General features: G+C 41.9%; 1 protein-coding gene across 2 annotated transcripts in view; it reads left to right on the forward strand.

Moving 5' to 3' along the window:
- The window catches only part of TRIM13 (tripartite motif containing 13), a 139,993-nt gene that overhangs the window by 946 nt on the left and 119,080 nt on the right, over positions 1–19,967 (forward strand). The gene's annotated exons all lie outside the window — the stretch shown is intronic.

Here is a 19,967-nt window from a genome sequence, read left to right on the forward strand (position 1 = left end):
GCGGGGAGGGGCTAGGCTAGTGTCTGGGCGGGGCGGGCCGGGGAGGGCGGGGCGGGCCGGGGAGGGCGGGGCGGGCCGGGGAGGGCGGGGCGGGCCGGGGAGGGCGGGGCGGGCCGGGGAGGGCGGGGCGGGCCGGGGAGGGCGGGGCGGGCCGGGGAGGGCGGGGCGGGCGGGGCGGGCCGGGGCAGAGAGCGTGACGGTCAGGCGGGGAAAAGGGCACGGCTGGCGCCTGCGCACGGGGTTTTCTCCCTTGGGGCGGCCTCGCGTGTGCGCCCCAGTACTTAGGGTTCGCGAGGGTGTCTGCGTCCTCTGAACACTGAGGGGTCATCGATGCTGTGTTTTTAACACTGCACCTCCCACGTCGGCATTATCTTTAAAGATAAATTGACAAAGGCAGATCAGGCTGGGTGAGTGGGAGTTGATAAGATCCCGGAGGTAACCACTCCGCGCGCCCAAGGCTGAGAGAATTTTGCCTCTACTGAGAGCCTCCGTCCCCCTACCATGGCTGGTTTCTGAAGAATTTCCTCAAATTCTGAACAGACGCACAGGCCCCTGGAGTAATTGCACCAGAGTCGTTCCTGCTGCATTTTAGGTGCAGAGATAACGCATTTCTTGACCCTTGATGCCGGCGGTCAGGAGCGCGCTGGAGGCCGCTGGGGGGGGGGGGGGGGGGCGGGGGAAGGGGATCGGGGCGTGCCGGGAGGGTGATTCTTGACCTGTCTCTTCCAAGTGCATCCTCTTCGTGAACTGAGGTTTCCGAGGAGTGGGAAGGGAACCCTGGAAGCAGCAAGAAGGCTGCCGGATCCCCAAAGGAAGCCCTCGGTTCCCTCTGCCTATTCCTTTCTGCTTACAGGTAAAAGGCTCACATGGCGGTCACCTGTCATGTTCTTGCCTATTTTATCATCCGTCCCTGGTCAATTTAATATCTTCAGATACCACTTGGCGTCTAAAATGGACAAACTCTAGAATTAACCTAGCTCAAACCTCTGTTCCTAGATAAGGTTTTCATCCTGAAGGCTTTCCCAGGGTTCAAGTCTTGGGAAACCGGACATAAAAAATGTCCACTTAATATGTAATTGGTTCCTGTATATATCTTGTTACTGACTTGAGTACATATTCTTTATGAAGGATTTTTCTCCACGGAATAGGGTCTCTTTGCTGTCTACAAATACTGTTTTGTACTTTGAGATTTAGGAAACATAGAATTAATAATCAAGGAGATTATTGAACTGGTTCACAGTAGACCTCCCTCACTGCTGTAAAGTACTGTCTTGGTAATCATTTTACACATGGAATTTTCTCTTACTGAAATCCTTGATTATTATTTGGAGAAGTGTTAGTGTTCTGCTTTTCTTCCCACTGGAAAGGAAGGGAAAGTTGATATAGAATGTTGTAGAGAAATTTTTTCTGCCTGTCTGTGAGGTAAGCACTCTTTCACATATGTTATCTAATTGGATTCTTGGAAGGTTTCAGGGTGGATATTGTTCCCCCACCCCCATTTCATAGATGAAGAACTAGACTAGCTTCAGATGACTAGGAAATAAACAAGGTAGGATTCAAAGACATCAGTATGACTCCTAAGCTTGTGTTTGCTCCACCAGATCATGCCGCTTCTTAAATTCTGAATTTATCTTGTAATTAATGCTACAATCTAAAAATGTCCTCTCAGCAAAATGAAGATTTGCAATTTATTTTTGTATGGCTCATTAATCTCCATATTGGCTACAAACTGTCATAACATATATATAGACAATAAAATAAAATGAGTTTTTATAAGGTAAAATATTTGTTCAGAAATATTATTTAATGCATAACCCATGGACAGAAAATAGGGTGCTGAGGACCTAGGGTGGAGGGTTGGGGCGGGGGCGGGCTGGAGGGGTCAAAGGGGAAAAAAAACGAACATATGTAATACTTTCAACAATAGAGAATTATTTTTTTTAAAAAAAAGAAACAATGATGAGAGAGAATCATTAATTGGCTACCTCCTGTGAGCCCCCTATTGGGGCATGTTCCCTGATCGGGAATAGAACCGTGATTTCCTGATTCATGGGTCGACCCTCAACCACTGAACCACACCAGCCAGGTTCAATTTACCATTTTTAAAGTATAGCATTTCTTGCCCAGTTGGTATGTCACAGTGTTTGAGCATTGACCTATGAACCTGGGAGTCATGGTTCCATTCCTGGTTAGGGCACATGTCAGGGTTTTGGGCTTGATCCCCAGTGGGGGGCATGCAGGAGGCAGCTGATCAATGATTCTGTTTCATCACTGATATTTCTATATCTCTCTCCCTCTCCCTTCCTCTCTGAAATGAATAAAAATACATATTTTTCTTTAAAAGAAATATTACTTAAAGCAGTACATGTATTAAATATATAATAAACATTCAGGTCATTTAAGTTAGTCACATCTTCAATGAAAGCCAGCTCTTAGATGGCTGTGAATTGACCATTACTATACAAGCAGAATTGCCATAGTCTTTCCTGGCTAGAAAAATAATCTCCTGGAGCATTGCCCAGTGCACTTTGCCCCCATTGTAGCAATTCAAGTGTACTCAGCATATGAAGCCAGCAAACCCCGTTAGCTCCTAAAACGGACTTACCTGTTTTGGCAGGTGAATACCATCCATGAGCTCGCAGACCTTATTCCTTTTTATATCTAGGATTCTATTATTCTTTCAAAGGAATTATCCTTTCTTTTTGAAAAGCACAGTGCTAAAGATTTTTTGACAGTCTTTTACAGTTATCACTTTAAATAACAACCACAAATAGAGCCTACAAAAAGTTTTCCAATAGTTAGAAGGTTGTTTATCTAAGTCAAAAGCAATTACAGAGAATTACTATTTTTTTTAAAAAAAAGTCTATTTGCTTCAACAACATATGCCAGGAACTCTACAACTGATGGGACAATAACGTGAAGCATGTATTTCCAAGTTGAGTGTAACGTTATGTTAGGATTTTATTTTTATCATTTATTTATTTATTTATTTATTTTTATATTTTTAAATTTGATTTTAGAGAGGAAGGGAGAGGGAGAGATAGAAACATCAATGATAATAGAGAATCATTGATCAGCTGCCTCCTGCATGCTCCCTACTGGGATCAAGCCTGCAACCCTGGCATGTGGCCTGACTAGAATTGAACCCGGGACCCTTCAGTCCACAGACTGATGCTCTATCCACTGAGCAAAACCAGCTAGGGCTATTTTTATTCTTTAATTTAAAAATATTTTTGAAAGGAGAGATAGGAGAAAGTAAAGGGGGGATAAATGATGACGGAGGGAGACTTGGCTTGGGGTGATAAACACACAATATAACATACAGGTGATGTATTATAGAATTGTACCTTATATACTTTTACCTATATAATTTTATTAACCAATGTCACCCAATAAATTTAATAAAAATACAAAAGTCAAAAAATTTTTTTCAATTATAGTTGACAATATTTTTCAATATTATATTAGTTTCAGGTATATAGTATAGTGGTTAGACATTTTTATAACTTATAAAGTGATCCCCCTGATAAGCCTAAAACCCACCTGGTAACATTCATAGTTATTAATAACATTATTACCTATATTCCTTCAGCTCTACTTTACATTCTGGTGACTATTTTGTAACTGCCAATTTGTACTATTTAATCCTGTCACTTTTTTCACCTAGTCTCCCAAACCCCTTCCCAACTGGCAACCACCAGTTTGTTCTCTGTATCTATGAGTCTGTTTCTGTTTTGTTTCTTCATTTATTATGCTTTTTTAGAGTCCATATAGGTAAAAATCATATGGTATTAGTCTTTCTCTATCTGACTTATTAGCGTAATACTGTCTAGATCAGCCGTGGGCAAACTATGACCCGCGGGCCAGATCCAGCCCGTTCGGCTGTTCTATCCAGCCTGCGGAGCCGAAAGAGCGGAGGGTTCTCTTGCTCTCCCCTCCGCTCCTTTACTTTGAATTTATATTAGTTCACACAAACACTCCATCCATGCTTTTGTTCCGGCCCTCCCGTCCAGTTTTAGAACCCATTGTGGCCCTCGAGTCAAAAAGTTTGCCCACCCCTGGTAGATCCATCCATGTTGTCGCAAATGGTAGGATTTCTTTTTTATGGCAGAGTGATATTCCATTTTATAATGTACCACTTTTTTTTTATCCAGTCATCCTTGGATGGAATCTTAGATTGCTTCTGTATTTTGACTATTGTAAATAATGTTGCAATGAACATAGGAATGCATATATCTTTTCAAATTAGTGTTTTGGATTTCTTCAGATAAATACCCAGAAGTAGAATTGCTGAGTCAATATTTTTTGTATTTATTTATTTATTACTTTTTTTCTTTCCCTTTAATATCCTCTATCCCCCTTCCCTCTGGTAACCACCATCCTGTTGTCTGTGTCTAAGAGTTTTTTGTTTTTTTTCAAAGTTTACACTTGAGTCCCTCCCTGTCCAGGGAGCCCAGGCTGACACCTCTGTGTTTTTTTTTTGTTTGTTTGTTTGTTTAATATATTTTATTGATTTTTTACAGAGAGGAAGGAAGAGGGATAGATAGTCAGAAACATCGATGAGAGAGATACATCGATCAGCTGCCTCTTGCACACCTCCTACTGGGGATGTGCCCGCAACCAAGGTACATGCCCTTGACCGGAATCGAACCTGGGACCTTTCAGTCTGCAGGCTGACGCTCTATCCACTGAGCCAAACCGGTTTTGGCGATGTGTCTAAGAGTTTTTGTTTGTTTGTCCTATTTGTTCATTTGTTGTTTCAGTTTTATATCCCACATATGAGTGAAGTCATATGGTTCTTAACTTTTTCTGTCTGACTTATTTCACTTAGCATGATAGTTTCAAGATCCACCCATGTTGTCGCTGCTGATGAGAATGCAAACTGGTACAGCCACAATGGAAAACAGTATGGAGGAAACTTAATTTCTGAGGAAACTTCATACTGCTTTCCCCAGTGGCTGCACTAATCTGCATTCCACCAACAGTGCACAAGGGCTCCCTTTCCTCCACACCCTCACCAATACTTGTTGTTTGTTGATCTATTAATGACTAGGGGTCCAGTGCACGAAATTCGTGCATGGGGGTGGGGGTCCCTCAGCCCGGCCTGCACCCTCTCCAATCTGGGACCCCTCGGGGGATGTCCGACTGCCTCTCACAATCCGAGGCTGCTTGCTTCTAATTGCTTGCCTGCCTGCCTGATTGCCCCTAACCACCTCTGCCTGCCTGATTGCCCCTAACCACTTCTGCCTGCCTGCCTGATCACCCCTAACTGCTCCCCTGCTGGCCTGATCACCCCTAACTGCCTCTTCCTTGCCCCACACCCGGGACCCGGGCTTCCCTCCCTCCCGCAGGCACCCAGGACCCAGGCCAGCGTCGCCCAGGCCGACCACAACCGCAGGGGACCATGGGCAGGCGGTTTTTCCCAGGTCACAGCCACAGGTGCTCAGGACTATAGGGTGGCTTGTCCCTCTCCCAGGCCACAGGTGCAGACACAGCCGCTGGCACCCGGGACCGTGGGGCATGTGGCTTGTCCCTCTCTGGGGCCGCAGCTTGGCTTGTCCTCATTCCTCTCTTGTGAGCTCATTTGTGCCTGGCTGGTCCCCATTCCTCTCTCCCCAGTGTTGAATATCTGAGCTCTTACGGTGTGAGGGTGTGAGGGCATGATGACATGAGGGTGTGATGACCATTTGCATATTAGCTCTTTATTATATAGGATAGTCATTCTGACAGGTGTGAGGTGATAGCTCAGTGTGGTTTTAATTTGCATTTCTCTGATGATTAGTGATGTTGTTGAGCATCTTTTCATATGTCTATTGGCCATTGGTATGCCCTCTTTGGAGAAGTCCTCTGCCCATTTTGTAATTAGATTATTTGTGGGGGTTTTTTGGTGTTAAGTTGTATGAGTTCTTTATATATTTTGGATATTAACCCCTTACCATTGATGCATTATTGGTGAATATCTTCCCCCATTCAGGTAGGTTGTCCTTGTGACTTTATTTCTGGACTCTCTATTCTGTTCCATATATATATATATATATATATATATATATATATATATATATATAAAATACTAAAAGCAATGTCAAAGAGTTTACTGCCTGTGTTTTCTTCTATGTGTTTTATGGTTCTGGTCTTACATTTAAGTCTTTAATCCATTTTGAGGGTTTTTTTTTTTTTGTATATGGTATAAGAAAATATTCTAGTTTCATTTTTTTGCATATATTTGTCCAGTTTTCCCAACATCACTGATTGAATAGACTGTCTTTACCCCATAGTATATATATATATATTTTTAATTGTCTAAAGTTTTACATATGTCTCCCTTTTCCCCAGTTGACCCCCCCACCCCAGCCATTCCCACCCCTGGCAAGCCCCCACTGCCCCAGTGTCTGTGTCCATTGGTTATGCTAATATGCATGCATTCAAGTCCTTTGGTTGCTCTCTAACCACTCCCCCTTTCCTGCCATTTGTCTCTGGATCTATTCTTGTCCATCAAATTATGTTGATCATTATATCCCACATATGAGTGAGATTATGTGATATTTCTCGTTCTCTGACTGGCTTATTTTACTTAGCATAATGCTCTTCAGTTCCATCCATGCTGTTGCAAATGGTAAAAGTTCATTTTTTATAGTGGCGTGGTATTTCATTGTGTAGATGTACCACAGTTTTCTAATCCACTCATCTGCTGATGGGCACTTAGGCTGTTTCCAAATCTTAGCTATTGTAAATTGTGCTGCTATGATAATAGGGGTGCATATATCTTTTCTGATTGGTGTTTCTGGTTTCTTGGGATATAGTCCTAGAAGTGGTATTACTGGGTCAAATGGGAGTTCCATTTTTAACTTTTTGAGGAAACTCCTTACTGTTTTCCACAGTGGCTGCACCAGTCTGCATTACCACCAGCTGTGCAGGAGGGTTCCTTTTTCTCCACATCCTCACCAGCACTTGTCGTTTGTTGATTTGTTGATGATAGCCATTCTGACAGGTGTAAGATGGTATCTCATTGTTGTTTTAATTTGCATCTCTTAGATGATTAGTGACTTTGAGCATGTTTTCATATGTCTCTGGGCCTTCTGTATGTCCCCCCATAGTATATTCTTGCTTCCTTTGTCATTTATTAATTGACCATATAGGTGTGACTTTATTTCTGGACTCTCTATTCTGTTCCATTGATCTATGTGTCTGTTTTTATGCCAGTCTTATTCTGTTTTGATTATGCTAGCCTATAGTATAGTTTGATGTTTGGTAGCATGATACCTCCAACCCTTTGGGTATGTTGTTGATGGGGCTATTTGTGTGGTGCTCTGGTGTGGTCTGAAGGTGGCTATTGGGTGTGTTGGTTCTGGGGCCTCTTGGGATGAGCTGTTTCAGGCCAAGGGCAGCCGCTGCCTGTGCCTGGCCCCGGGTCCGCCTGGTAGGAGCTACAAAGCAATCCACACTTGGTAGCTGCCTGTGCTTGGCCTAGAGACAGGTGGGAAAGGCCATGCTGTGAACTGAGCTGCCTGCCATCAGCGCCAGACCTGGGGCCAAGGCAAAATGCTCAGCAAAAGGCACAGAGCATAGAGAGGCCAGCCACAGACCTGTGAGAGTTTTCAGGAAAGGCTGAGGCCAGCTGCCTGTCAGGAACAGCTACTGAAAGAGGCTCAGAGAGTCACCAAGATGGGGTGAGCAATGTTCACCTGATTAATGCAGATTCAGATCTGGTGCCCACCTGTGTTTATAGGCTGTGTGGGAGGAGGGCTCAACATAGGAACAGTAGTGGCTTCCCCTTCAACCCTATTCTTGAAGCCACACAATTCTGTTTCTTCCCATATGTCCCTGGCACCTTTTGAACTGCTGTCCCTTTGCTGGAGCTTAGGTTGAGTGAGTCTGCACATAACCCTTTAAGAGGATACTTTGGTTTCCAGCAGTCTTCCATCTCACCCAGACTGAAACCCCACTGATTTTCACATCCAGATATTTTGGGGACTCGTCTTCCCAGCACTGGAAGCCTGGTGTGGGGCTGGGACACCTTGCCCCTGGGAGGACCTCCATAACTGAGATAACCGGAATCTCAAATGCTACCTCTGGGTGTGGGACCAGCTTGTTTCTAGGCTCCACCCCCTCCTAGCAGTCTCCACATGGGTTCTTATTTATTTATTTTTAAAAATTTATTGTTGTATGTAAGTATAGTTGGTATAAAATCTTATACTGGTGATATTTGTTTTAAATGTACAATGTAGTTATTTGACATTTAATAACTTTAATAATTAGTGATCACCCCACTAATTCTAGTAATCATCTATCACTGTGCAAACTTATCACAATATTATTGACTGTATTACCTTCCCCTTTCACCAGTCTCCCCTACCCTTTTCCTTCTGGTAGCCATCCCTTTGGTAACCATTCCTTTTCTGTTTTTATTTTGTTTGGTTTTTAGATTCCACATATAAGTGAAATCATATGGTATTTGTCTTTCTCTGTCTGACTTTTTTCACTTAGCATAATACCCTCTACATCCCTCCATGTTTTCAGAAATGGCAAGGTTTCATTCTTTTTTATTGTCACATAAGATTCCATTGTGTATATATATACCACAATTCTTTATCCATTCATCTACTGATGGATACCTAGGTTACTTGCATATCTTGGCTATTGTAACTAATGCTGCAATGAACATAGGAATATACACTGAGTGGCCAGATTATTATGATATCTGAACGCATAATAATCTGGCCACTCAGTGTGTGTGTGTGTATGTGTGTGTATATATATATTAGAGGCCCGGTGCATGAATTTGTGCATGGGTGGGGTCCGGCCATCCTGGCCAGGGGGAGGGGACATGGGCGGTTGGCTGGCCTGCCTGCTGGTTGAACTCCTGGTCGAGGGGACAATTTGCATATTAGCATTTTATTATATAGGATATACACTGAGTGGCCAGATTATTATGTGTTCAGAGATCATAATAATCTGGCCACTCAGTGTATATATTGTAATTAGTGTTTTTGTTTTCTCTGGATAAGTACCCAGAAGTGGAATTGCTAGGTCATTTTCAGGTTTGTTTTTTTTTGAGGAATCTTCATACTATTTTCTATAGGGACTGTACCAGTTTGAAGTTCCACCAATAGTACACAAAGGTTCCCTTTTCTTCACATCCTCACCAACACCTTATTTGTTCATTTTTTTATAAAAGCCATTCTGACTGGTGTGAGGTGAAATCTCATTGTGGTTTTGATTTGCATTTCCCTGATGATTAGTGATGTTGAGCATTTTTCATATGTCTGTTGACCATCTGTATCCATTCTTTGGAGAAATGTTTTTTCATGTCCTCTGGCCATTTTTCATTTGGATTGGTTGTTTTTTTCTTATTGAGTTGTATGAGTTTCTTAGATATTTTGGATATATCATTTGTAATTATATTCTCCCATTCAGTGGGTTGCTTTAGGTTTTGTTGAAGTTTTCCCTTGTTGTACAGAAGCTTTTTAGTTTACTGTAGTGCCATTTGTTCGTTTTTGCTTTTGTTTCCCTTGCTCAAGGGATGTTTCCAAAAAGATATTACTCAGACTGATGTCAAGTAATTTTCCTCCTTTGTTTTCCTCTAGGAGTTTTATAGTTTCAGGCCTTAATTTAAATATTTAACCATTTTGAATTTTTTTTTGTAAATGGTATAAGAGAGTGGTCCAGTTTCATTCTTTTGCATATATCTGTCCAGAGTTATCAACACCACTTGTTGAAGAAACTGTTGTTACTCCAGTGTCTATTTTTACCACCTTTGTCATAGATTAGTTGACCATATAAGTGAGGGTTTATTTCTGGACTCTCTATTCTCTTCCATTGATTTGTGTGTCTGTTTTTGTGCCAGTACCATACTGTTTTGAAATCTCCGTTGTTCTTCTTTCTCAAGAATATTTGCTATTTAGTTTTTTTTGTTTGTTTGTTTTTTGTTTTTGTTTTTGTCATTCCATATAAGATTGAGGATTATTTATTCTACTTCTGAAAAGAATTACATTGCTATTTTGGTAAGAATTACATTTAATCTATAAATTGCTTTGGGTAGTATGGTCATTTTAACAATATTAATCCTTTCAATCCATGAGCATAGTATATGCTTTCATTTATTTGTATTTTCTTCACTTTCTTTATTCTAGTAGCCTAGTGCATGAAATTCGTGGATGGTGGGGGATCCCCTCAGCCAAGCCTGCACCCTCTCCAATCCAGGACCCCTCAGGGGATGTCTGAAACCGGCAGTCAGACATCCCTCTCACAATCCTGGACCACTGGCTCCTAATCGCTCACCTGCCTGCTCGCCCCAAATTGCCCCCCCCCTGCTGGCCTGATCGCCCCCAACTTCCCCCCACTGCCGGCCTTCTCGCCCCCCCCACTACCCCCTCTGCTGACCTGTTTGCCCCCAACTGGCCCCCTCTGCCAGCCTGCTTGCCCCAACTGCCCCCCCCACCAGCCTGATCACCCCCAACTTCCCTCCCCTCCTGGCCTGATTGCCCCTAACTGCCTCTGCCTTGGCCCTGCCACCATGGCTTTGTCCGAAGGATGTCCGGAAGGTCTCCCGGAAGGTCTTCTGGTCTAATTAGCATATTACCCTTTTATTAGTATAGATACTCAAAGACTGATAGCAGAAATTCAATTAGTGTCATTTACTGTCCACACCCAAGGGCAAGTAAAGTTAGAAAATAAGCCTTATTTCTGACTGATTTAAATTGGCAAATTGAAATAAGTAAATATTCAGGGGAACTTTGTTGTACGAGGCAGGAATCTATTCCTGGAGCATTAACTATTTTTTACTGATGGTTCATCTCAGAGTAAAGCTGCTTATCGTACAATGAATTCAGACCAGTCATACTTCTGTACTAAGAATTGAATTAAAAGCTATCAAGACTGCATTGCAGGGTTTCCAAAAGCCTCTTGATATTATTTAAAACAAAAAAGGGGGGATAGTGGAGTAATCTCCTGTAAGTAAACTACATCAAGCCTTAATTACTTTAAGTTTTTTCACTTTAAAATTTTTTCACTTGTCATGCTGATGGTAAGACACCCATGGTGTCAGAATAAGCCAAAGGAAAATAGTTAGGCAGAATGAAAAGATCCCTAATCTAGTTTATAGAAAGGATTTCTTTATTAACCTTTGGTTGAGGATATGCTTATATATTTCCAGAAAACTCCTCCAAGTCCGTGTGGATTCCTGCAACAATGGATCCGAGAGAGGAACTGACCAGACTACTCCAGCCACAGATGGTGGTGGCCCCAATCCACACGCTGAATAAACAGAGGAAAAACAGTAAAGAGATGGGGGATGGTAAAGATACTTGCCATGAGAGAGGATCCAAGATGGCAACGTAGGTAAACACCTAAACTGCTGCCTCTCACAACAATTTCAAAACTACAACTAAAAGACAAAACGTCTATCACCCAGAATCATGGGAAAGCTGGCTGAGTGGAAGTTCTACAACTAGAAGGAAAGAGAAAACAGCATTGAGAGGTGCACAAGCGCTGAAAAGCTGAGGTACGGAGGCGCGTGAATCAGGCTTGCGACGGGCGACTGGGAGTGCTGCTTTTTTCAACCCGAAGGGAGACAAGCTCCCGATTACTCTGAACTCCAGTTTCTGGGGAGACGCGGGGGACCCAAACTCCTACAGGGAGAAGCTGGACTGTCTGCCAGGGTCGGAAAGTGAGGGAGGCTTGCTAGCAGGGCTGCGCGAAGGAATAATTGTTTACTGCGCTGGGGCGCGGGACACGGGGACGCAGTTGGAGACGCAGAGCTGGCTAACTGGCAGCCATCGCTGTTTGCCACGCCCTAGCCTAGTGACGCCCTGAGACCACGCCCCGCACAATCTACAAACCCACGCAAGCTCCAAGCAGCGGCTTTAGCATATGAATGACCTGCCCTATTGCAGCTTAACCTAGCAAACTTGCAGCCCAGGTCAGACAGCTCCAAAACCTCCAAATCCCAAGCAAAGAGGAGAAAACTGTAGTTCTCGCTGTAGCTCCTGCTGGGTGGCCTCAGACAGTAGCTGACCTGCACCCCATTGGAGATCCAGAAGCCAGTGTACCTAGTGGTCAGTGTGAGACACCAGATTTCAACTCCTCACATCCAGAAGTGACACATTCAAGAGGCAGACTCAGTGAGCACCAAAGCCCCACTGAAACAAGTCCTGCACCATAAGCGTGTCTCCAGCGCAGCAGTTCTTCCATTATAGACACAGCGGGTCCTCACAGCCAATTGGCCTGGAGGTCAATTCCTCCCAGTGTACCAACAGCAATCAAAGCTTAACTACACCAAGACTTTGCACTCAGCAGACAAAAGGATGTACCAAGAGCGTCCACATCAGGTGATTGGGGAGGCTGAGCTACTGGCCCCTATAGGTCACCTACCACACAAAGCCACTCCAACAACACAGGGAAGCAGCAAAATGCAGAGACAAAGAAACATGTCACAAATGAAAGAAATGGAGGAAAGCAAACTACTGGACGACATAGAGTTCAGAACCACATTTATAAGGTTACTCAAGAATCTTCTAAAAACCGAGGAGGAACTTAGTGAGACCTTTAAGGATCTTAATGAGAATGCCAAAAAAATGGAAAAGGACCAGTCAGAAATTAAGCATACACTGTCTAAAATAAAGAATATACAGAAACTCAACCATAGATCAACGTACCCCAAGAATCAAACCAAAGATCTGAAATATGAGGAAACAAAAAACACCCAACCAGAAAAACAAAAAGAAAAAAGAATCCAAAAATATGAAGATAGTGTAAGGAGCCTCTGGGACAACTTTAAGCATACCAACATCCGAATTTTTGGGGTGCCAGAAGAAGAGAGAGAGAAAAATATTGAAAACCTATTCGAAGAAATAATGACAGAAAACTTTCCCTACCTGGTGAAAGAAATAAACTTACAAGTTCAGGAAGCGCACAGAACCCCATACAAGAGGAATCCAAAGAGGACCACACCAAGACACATCATAATTAAAATGCCAAGGGCAAAAGACAAAGAGAGGATCTTGAAAGCAGCAAGAGAAAAACAGTTAGTTACCTACAAGGGAGCACCCATACGACTGTCAGCTGATTTCTCGGCAGAAACTATGCAGGCCAGAAGGGAGTGGCAAGAAATATTCAAAGTGATGAACAGCAAGAACCTACAACCAAGATTACTCTACCCAGCAAAGCTATCATTCAGAGTTGAAGGTCAGATAAAGAGCTTCACAGACAAGAAAAAGCTAAAGGAGTTCATCACCACCAAACCAGGATTACATGAAATGCTGAAGGGTATTCTTTAAGAAGAGGAAGAAGAAGAAAAAGGTAAAGATAAAAATTATGAACAACAAAATGACATCAAATACATACCTACCAACAAGTGAATCTAAAAATCAAGTGAATAAAAAATCTGAAGAACAGAATGGACTGGTGAATATAATAGAATCGGGGACATAGAAAGGGAGTGGACTGACAATTCTCAGTGGGAAAGGGGTGTGAAGGGTGCGGGAATAGATTGGACAAAAATCTAACACCTATGGATGAAGACAAGTGGTGGGGGGTAAGGGCATGGGGTGGGGTGGGGAATCAGGTGGAGGGGAGCTGTGGGGGGAAAAAAAAGAGGAACACCTGTAATAATCTGAACAATAAAGATTTTTTTTTTTTTTAAAAAGATGCCTTGCCATGCTAGCAGTCAGCAGCTGTGCAATGCTGCAGGTTGCCCTGGACCAAGCCAAAGAAGGGTGGACCTGCATTGCCATTGCTCACTGTTTGTCCACCATCCAGAGCTGGAATATCATTGCTTTCAAGTCACAGGGGACAGTAATTGAGAAGGGAATCCATAAAAAACTGTTGGACAGTGATTGGGAAGGGAACCCATAAAAAACTGTTGAACAGTAATTGAGAAGGGAACCCATAAAAAAACTGTTGGACAGTGATTGGAAAGGGGACTCAAAGGACTGTTGGCCCAGAAAGGAGCTTACTGCAGACTAATTCCTTTGATGCTTGGCAGAAATTTAAAAGGACATGAAAGAACTCAATCCTTTCCATTGAATTTAAAAATCTTAAAAGGAGCTGAGCTCTGCAAATGGCATACATTCTTGTTAAATTCATTAAATCCAAAAAGGGGGATATGCTGGAGGAAAAGACTAACTGTAGTTAGCATAATAAATGTGAGAAGTTTGTCAGAAGGCTGATGGATGTCTTCAGCAGGGCTGAAGATCTGCATATTATTACCTGCTGCCAAACAGCTGTGGGCAATTCCCTTAACCTGATAATCCTTTATTGTTTATCAAACCTTACCTTTGATATGTATATTTGAAACACATTATTGCTAAAGGGCAAAATGTGTAAATAAAAAGCTGTGGGTCTGGAGATTTGGAGAGCTTAGTCACTAGAACTATGTTTCTGTCTGGCTCCCCTAAAATGCCTTCCAAATTTATATTTCTTGTCTAGTCTCTATTCATTTATGCATAGCCCTTCACCAGATTCCTGAACCCTTTCTGCTGGGAACAGACTGCGGCATCCTTATAACCATTGTTTTGAACTCTGTGTCTGGTAGTTTGCTTGCTTGCATTTCATTTAGTTATTTTTCTAGAGATTTCTTCTGTTCTGTTATTTGCAACATGTTTCATTATCTCTGCATTTTGGCTGCTTCTCTCTGCTGGTTTTTATGAGTTAGGTAGAGCTGCTATGTCTCCTGGAATTGGTAGAGTTGTCTGGTGTAGTAGTTGTCCTGTACGGCCTCCCCAGTCACCTGAGCTGGACACTCTATTGTGTCCCTGTGTGGGCTGTATGTACTATCCTGTTGTAGTTGAGCCTTGATTACTGTTGACGTCTCTGAGAGGGACTGTCATCCAGGCCAGTTGGCTTTGAGGACCAGGTGCGACTACAGTGGAAGAGTTGCTTGTGCTGGAGATGCCCCTATGGAGCAGAACTTGTTCACTGAGTCTGCCCCTTGAGTGTATCACTCATGGATATGGTAGGGTTGTAATCTAGTGTGGTCTGAGATTAACCACTGGGTGCACCTTGTTCTGGGGCCTCCCAGGATGTGAAAAGTCAGCTACTGCCTGTGCCTTACCTGGAGCCACTGGGCAGGAGCTACAGAGTTATCTGCAGATGGCTGCTACTGGTGTTGGGCTTAGAGGTGCCCAAGAGAGGCCAAGCTGTGAAATAAGGCTGGCTGCTTCTAGTGCCAGGTCTGGGGCCACTTAGCAAGAGTTATGGGGCATGCTGAGGCCAGCTGCTGCTTGTTTGAGAGATTTTAGGAAAGTCTGAAGCCTGAGTCAGGAAAGCCCATTAATATGGAAAAGGCACTGCAAACAACTCGGATGGGGCTGCAAACTGTGTGGGATGGGATCTCAGGGAAATATCCAGTGTGGGTCAAACAGTGTGATCCAGGTTGATGGAGACTCAGATATGGTGACTGCCTGTTGGCTCTGTAGCAGAGGAATATCTCAGCAAAGAACAATGACCTCTGCCAGTACTTTTGTCTGGGAGGAAGCTACCCCCAGTTCTTGCCCTGATGCCAGACAATTTAGTTCCTCCTGTATATCTGTAGATCCTTTCAAGCTGCTGCAACATGCTGGAGCTCAGAGGGAAGAAGTCCAAGTAAGTCCATGCACCAGCTGTTTAATAGGAACTGCCTGGGACTCCAGCAACCCTCTGTGTCACTCAGCCACAGTCCCTGCTGGTTTTTACAACCCAAAATTATGGTGTCTTCTCTTCCCAGCACTGGAACCCTGGGCTTAGGGGTCTGGTGTGGGGCTGGGAACCCTTGCTCCTCATGGGTGATTTCTGCAGCCAAGATATCCCTCGTGATTAAAAAAATGCCATACGTGGTGTTGGACCAGCTCATTCCACACCTCCACCCCTCCTACCAGTCTCAACGTGGCTTCTTTTTTAATTCTCTAGTTGTAGAACTTTTGTTCAGCCAGATTTTAGGTGGTTCTAAATGATAGTTGTTCTGTGGTTTAGTTTTTATTTTGATGTGGTTGTGGGATGAGGCAAGTACTACACTTACCTCTGCTGCTGTCTTGGCCCCTCTTCCCATATATGTCCTTTATTATGTTGAGTTATGATTCCTCTATTTCTACCTTGTTGAGAGTTTTTGTCATAAATGGGTGTTGTATTTTATAGAATGGCTAGAGGCCTGGTGCACAAATTCGTGCACAGGTGGGGTCCCTCTGCCTGGCCAGCTATTGGGGCTGTTTGGGGCTGCGGGAGGTTGGCCAGTGGGGGGAGGGGCCGAGGGAGGTTGGCTGTGGGAGTGCACTGACCACCAGGGGGCAGCTCCTGCATTGAGCATCTGCCCCCTGGTAGTCAGTGCGCATCATAGTGACCGGTTGTTCGATTGCTTAGGCTTTTATAATATAGATTTCTGTGCATCTATTGATATGATCATGTGAGTTTTATCTTTCCTTTTTCAACATTTTTTTTATTTTCATTACTTTAAATTTTTTTTATTGACTTTTAGAGAGAGGAAAGGAGAGACAGAGAGAAAAACAAACTTTAATGTTAGAGAGAAATATTGATCAGTTGCCCTCCTGCACATGCCCTGACAGGGGATTGAATCTGCAACCTGAGTATGTGCCCTGAATAGGAATCAAACCCACCACTTTCTGGGGTATGAGATAACACTCCAACTTACTGAGCCACATTCGTCAGGGCTTTCATTTTGTTTATGTGATGTATCCTTTTATTTATTTATTTATTTATGTATTTATTTTTAAAGATTTTACATTGATTTTTAGAGAAAGGGAGGGAGAGAAACATTGATGTGAGAGCACAACATCAATAAGTTGCCTCCTGCACTCTCTCTACCAGGGACTGAGCCCACAACTAGGGCATGTGCCCTGACTGGGAATCAAACTGGCAACCTTTTGGTGCATGAGAGGATGTCCAGCCAGCAGAGCCACACTGGCCAGGGCTGTATCACATTTATTGATTTGTGGATTTTGGACCAGCCTTGCATCCCTGGAATAAATTCCATTTGGTCATGGTGTATCATCTTTTTAATGGATTGCTGAATTCAGTTTGCTAATATTTATTGAGGAATTTAACATCTATATTCATCATGGATATTGGCCTGTAATTTTCTTTGTAGTGTCTTTATCTGGTTTTGGAATTAAGATAATGCTAGCCTTGTAAAAAGAGTTTGGAAGTTTTCCCTCCTCTTGAATTTTTTGGAATTGTTTGAGAAGGATATACTTAGTTCTTCTTTGAATGTTTGGTAAAATTTGCCTGTGAAGCCATTTGGTCCAGGACTTTTGTTTGCCGGGAGTTTTATTTATTTATTTATTTATTTATTTATTTATTTATTTATTACTGTTCAACTTCATTAGTTGTTATTGATCTATTCAGGTTTTATGATTCTTCCTGATTTAGTTTTGGAAGATTGTATGTTTCTAGAAATTTGTCCATTTTGCCCAGGCATATAGTTGTTCACAGTACTTTCTTACAATCTTTTGTATTTCTGCAGTGTCAGCTTTTACAGCACCTCTTTCATTTCTGATTTTATTTCTGATTTAATTTCTGGTTTCATTGATCCTTTGTATTTTTTCTGAACTCTATATCACTTATTTCCATGCTGATCTTTATTATTTCCTTTCTTCTGCTTACTCTGGGCATTTCTTGTTCTCTTTCTAGTTCTTTTAGGTGTAGGATTAGATTGTTTATTTGAGATTTTCCTTGCTTCTTGAAATAGACCTGTAATGCTATGAACTTCTTTTTCAAGACTGCTTTCACTGTGTCCCATAGATTTTGGATTGTTGTGTATTCATTTTTATTTAATTCCAGATAAGGTTTTATTTCTTCCTTTATCTCCTTGATATCCCATTCATTGTTTAGTAGCATGCTATTTATCCCCTATCTATTTAAGAGGGTTTTTTTAAAATTATAGTTGATTTCTAGTTTCTTACCATTGTGATCTGAGAAGATGTTTGATATGATTTCAATCTCCTTGAACTTATTAAGACTTATTTTGTGAACTAACATCTGTTCTATCTTTGAGAATGTTCCATGTCCACTTGAGACGAATGTATATTTTTCTGCTTTGGGATAAAATGTTCTTTCGATATCAATTAAATCCATCTGATCCAGTGTGTCATTTAAGGTTGTTGATTCCATGTTGATTTTTTTTCTGGGAGATTTATTCAGTGATGATATGGGGTGTTAAAATCTCCTAGTGTGACTGTATTGCTACCTATTTCTCCCTTAAAGTCCACCAAGGTTTTTTTAAAAAAATGTATTTACATGCTCTGATATTAGGTGCATATGTTTATCAGGGTTATGTCTTCTTGTTGGATCAATCTCTTTAGTATTATCTAGTAGCCTTCTTTGTCTTTTGTTATGACCTTTGTTTTGAAGTGTATTTTGCCATATATGAGTATTGCTACCCCAGCTTTTGTTTCGTTTCTGTTTGCATGGAATATTTTTTTTCCATCCTTAACTTTTAGTCAGTGTGAATCTTTTGTTCTGAGGTGGGTCTCTTGTAGACAGCATATATATGGGTCATATTTTCTTATCCATTTAGCTACCCTCTGTCTTTTGATGAGATCATTTAATCCATTTACATTTAAGATTATAATCAATAGGTACTTATTTATTGGCATTTATGTTCTTTTTACCTATGTTCCTCCCTCCCCATCTCTCTTTCTTTTTCTTCTTAAAGCAGTCCCTTTAACATTTCTTGCAATGCTGGTTTTGTAATGAACTCATTTATTGCCATTTTATTCTTTATAACTATGTTTTGCTGTTTTTGCTTTATCATCTTTTTAAAAATGACCCTTTAACATTTCTTGTAATACTGGTTTGGCAATAATGAATTCGTTTAGCTTTTTCTTGTCTGGGAACTTCTTTATTTCTCCCTCAATTTTTTAAAAATATATTTTTATTGATTTTTTAGAGGAAGAGGGAGAGAAGATAAAAACACTGATGATAGAGAAACACAGATCATCTGCTCCTGTATGCCTCCTACTGGGGATTGAGCCTGCAACCTGAGCATATGCCCAGACTGGGAATTGAACCAGAGACCTCTATGGTGCATGGGATGATGCTCAATCCACTGAGCCATGCTGGCTGTGCTCTCCTTCAATTTTAAATGATAACTTTGCTGGGTGAAGTCATCTTATTTATAGGTCCTTGCTTTTCATCACTTTGAATATTTCATGTCAATCCTTTCTGTCCTGAAATGTTTCTGTGGAGAAATCAGCTGATAGTTTTATGGGAGCTCCATTGTAGATAACTTTGTCTTTCTCTTGCTGCTTTTAAGATTCTCTCTTTGTCTTTAACCTTTGGAATTTTAATTATGATGTGTCTTGGTGTGGGCCTCTTTGGGTTCGTCTTGTTTGGGACTCTTTATGCTTCCTGGACTTATGTGTCTGTTTCTTTCACTTACTCAGGGGAGTATTCAGTCATTATTTCTTTTTTAAAAAAATATATATATTTTATTGATTTTTTTACAGAGAGGAAGGGAAAGGGATAGAGAGTTAGAAACATCGATGAGAGAGAAATATCAATCAGCTGCCTCCAGCACAGCCCTGGGGATGTGCCCGCAACCAAGGTACATGCCCTTGACTGGAATCAAACCTGGGACCCTTCAGTCCGCAGCCCAACGCTCTATCCACCGAGCCAAACTGATCAGGGCCAGTCATTATTTCTTTAAACATGTTCTCTATCCCTTGCTCGCTGTCTTCTCATTCTGTTACCTCTATAATGTGGATGTTGTTATGTTCATGTTGTCCCAAAGATCACTTAACCTATTCTTATTTTGTTTAAATTCTTTTTTCTTTTTGCTGTTCTGATTGGATGTTTTATGCTACCTTGTCTTCCAAATCGCTGATTCCTCCTCTGCTTCATCCAACCTACTGTTTATTCCTTCTAGTGCATTCATTTCAGATATGGTATTTTTGACTTCTGACTGGTTCTATTTTGTGGCTACTGTGTCCCTTTTCATGTCTCTTTGTTGCAATTCTTTTTTAAAAAATAATAAATCTTTA

The sequence above is a fragment of the Plecotus auritus genome, assembly GCF_963455305.1.
Source record: "Plecotus auritus genome assembly, chromosome: 3".
NCBI classification, from domain to species: Eukaryota; Metazoa; Chordata; class Mammalia; order Chiroptera; family Vespertilionidae; genus Plecotus; species Plecotus auritus.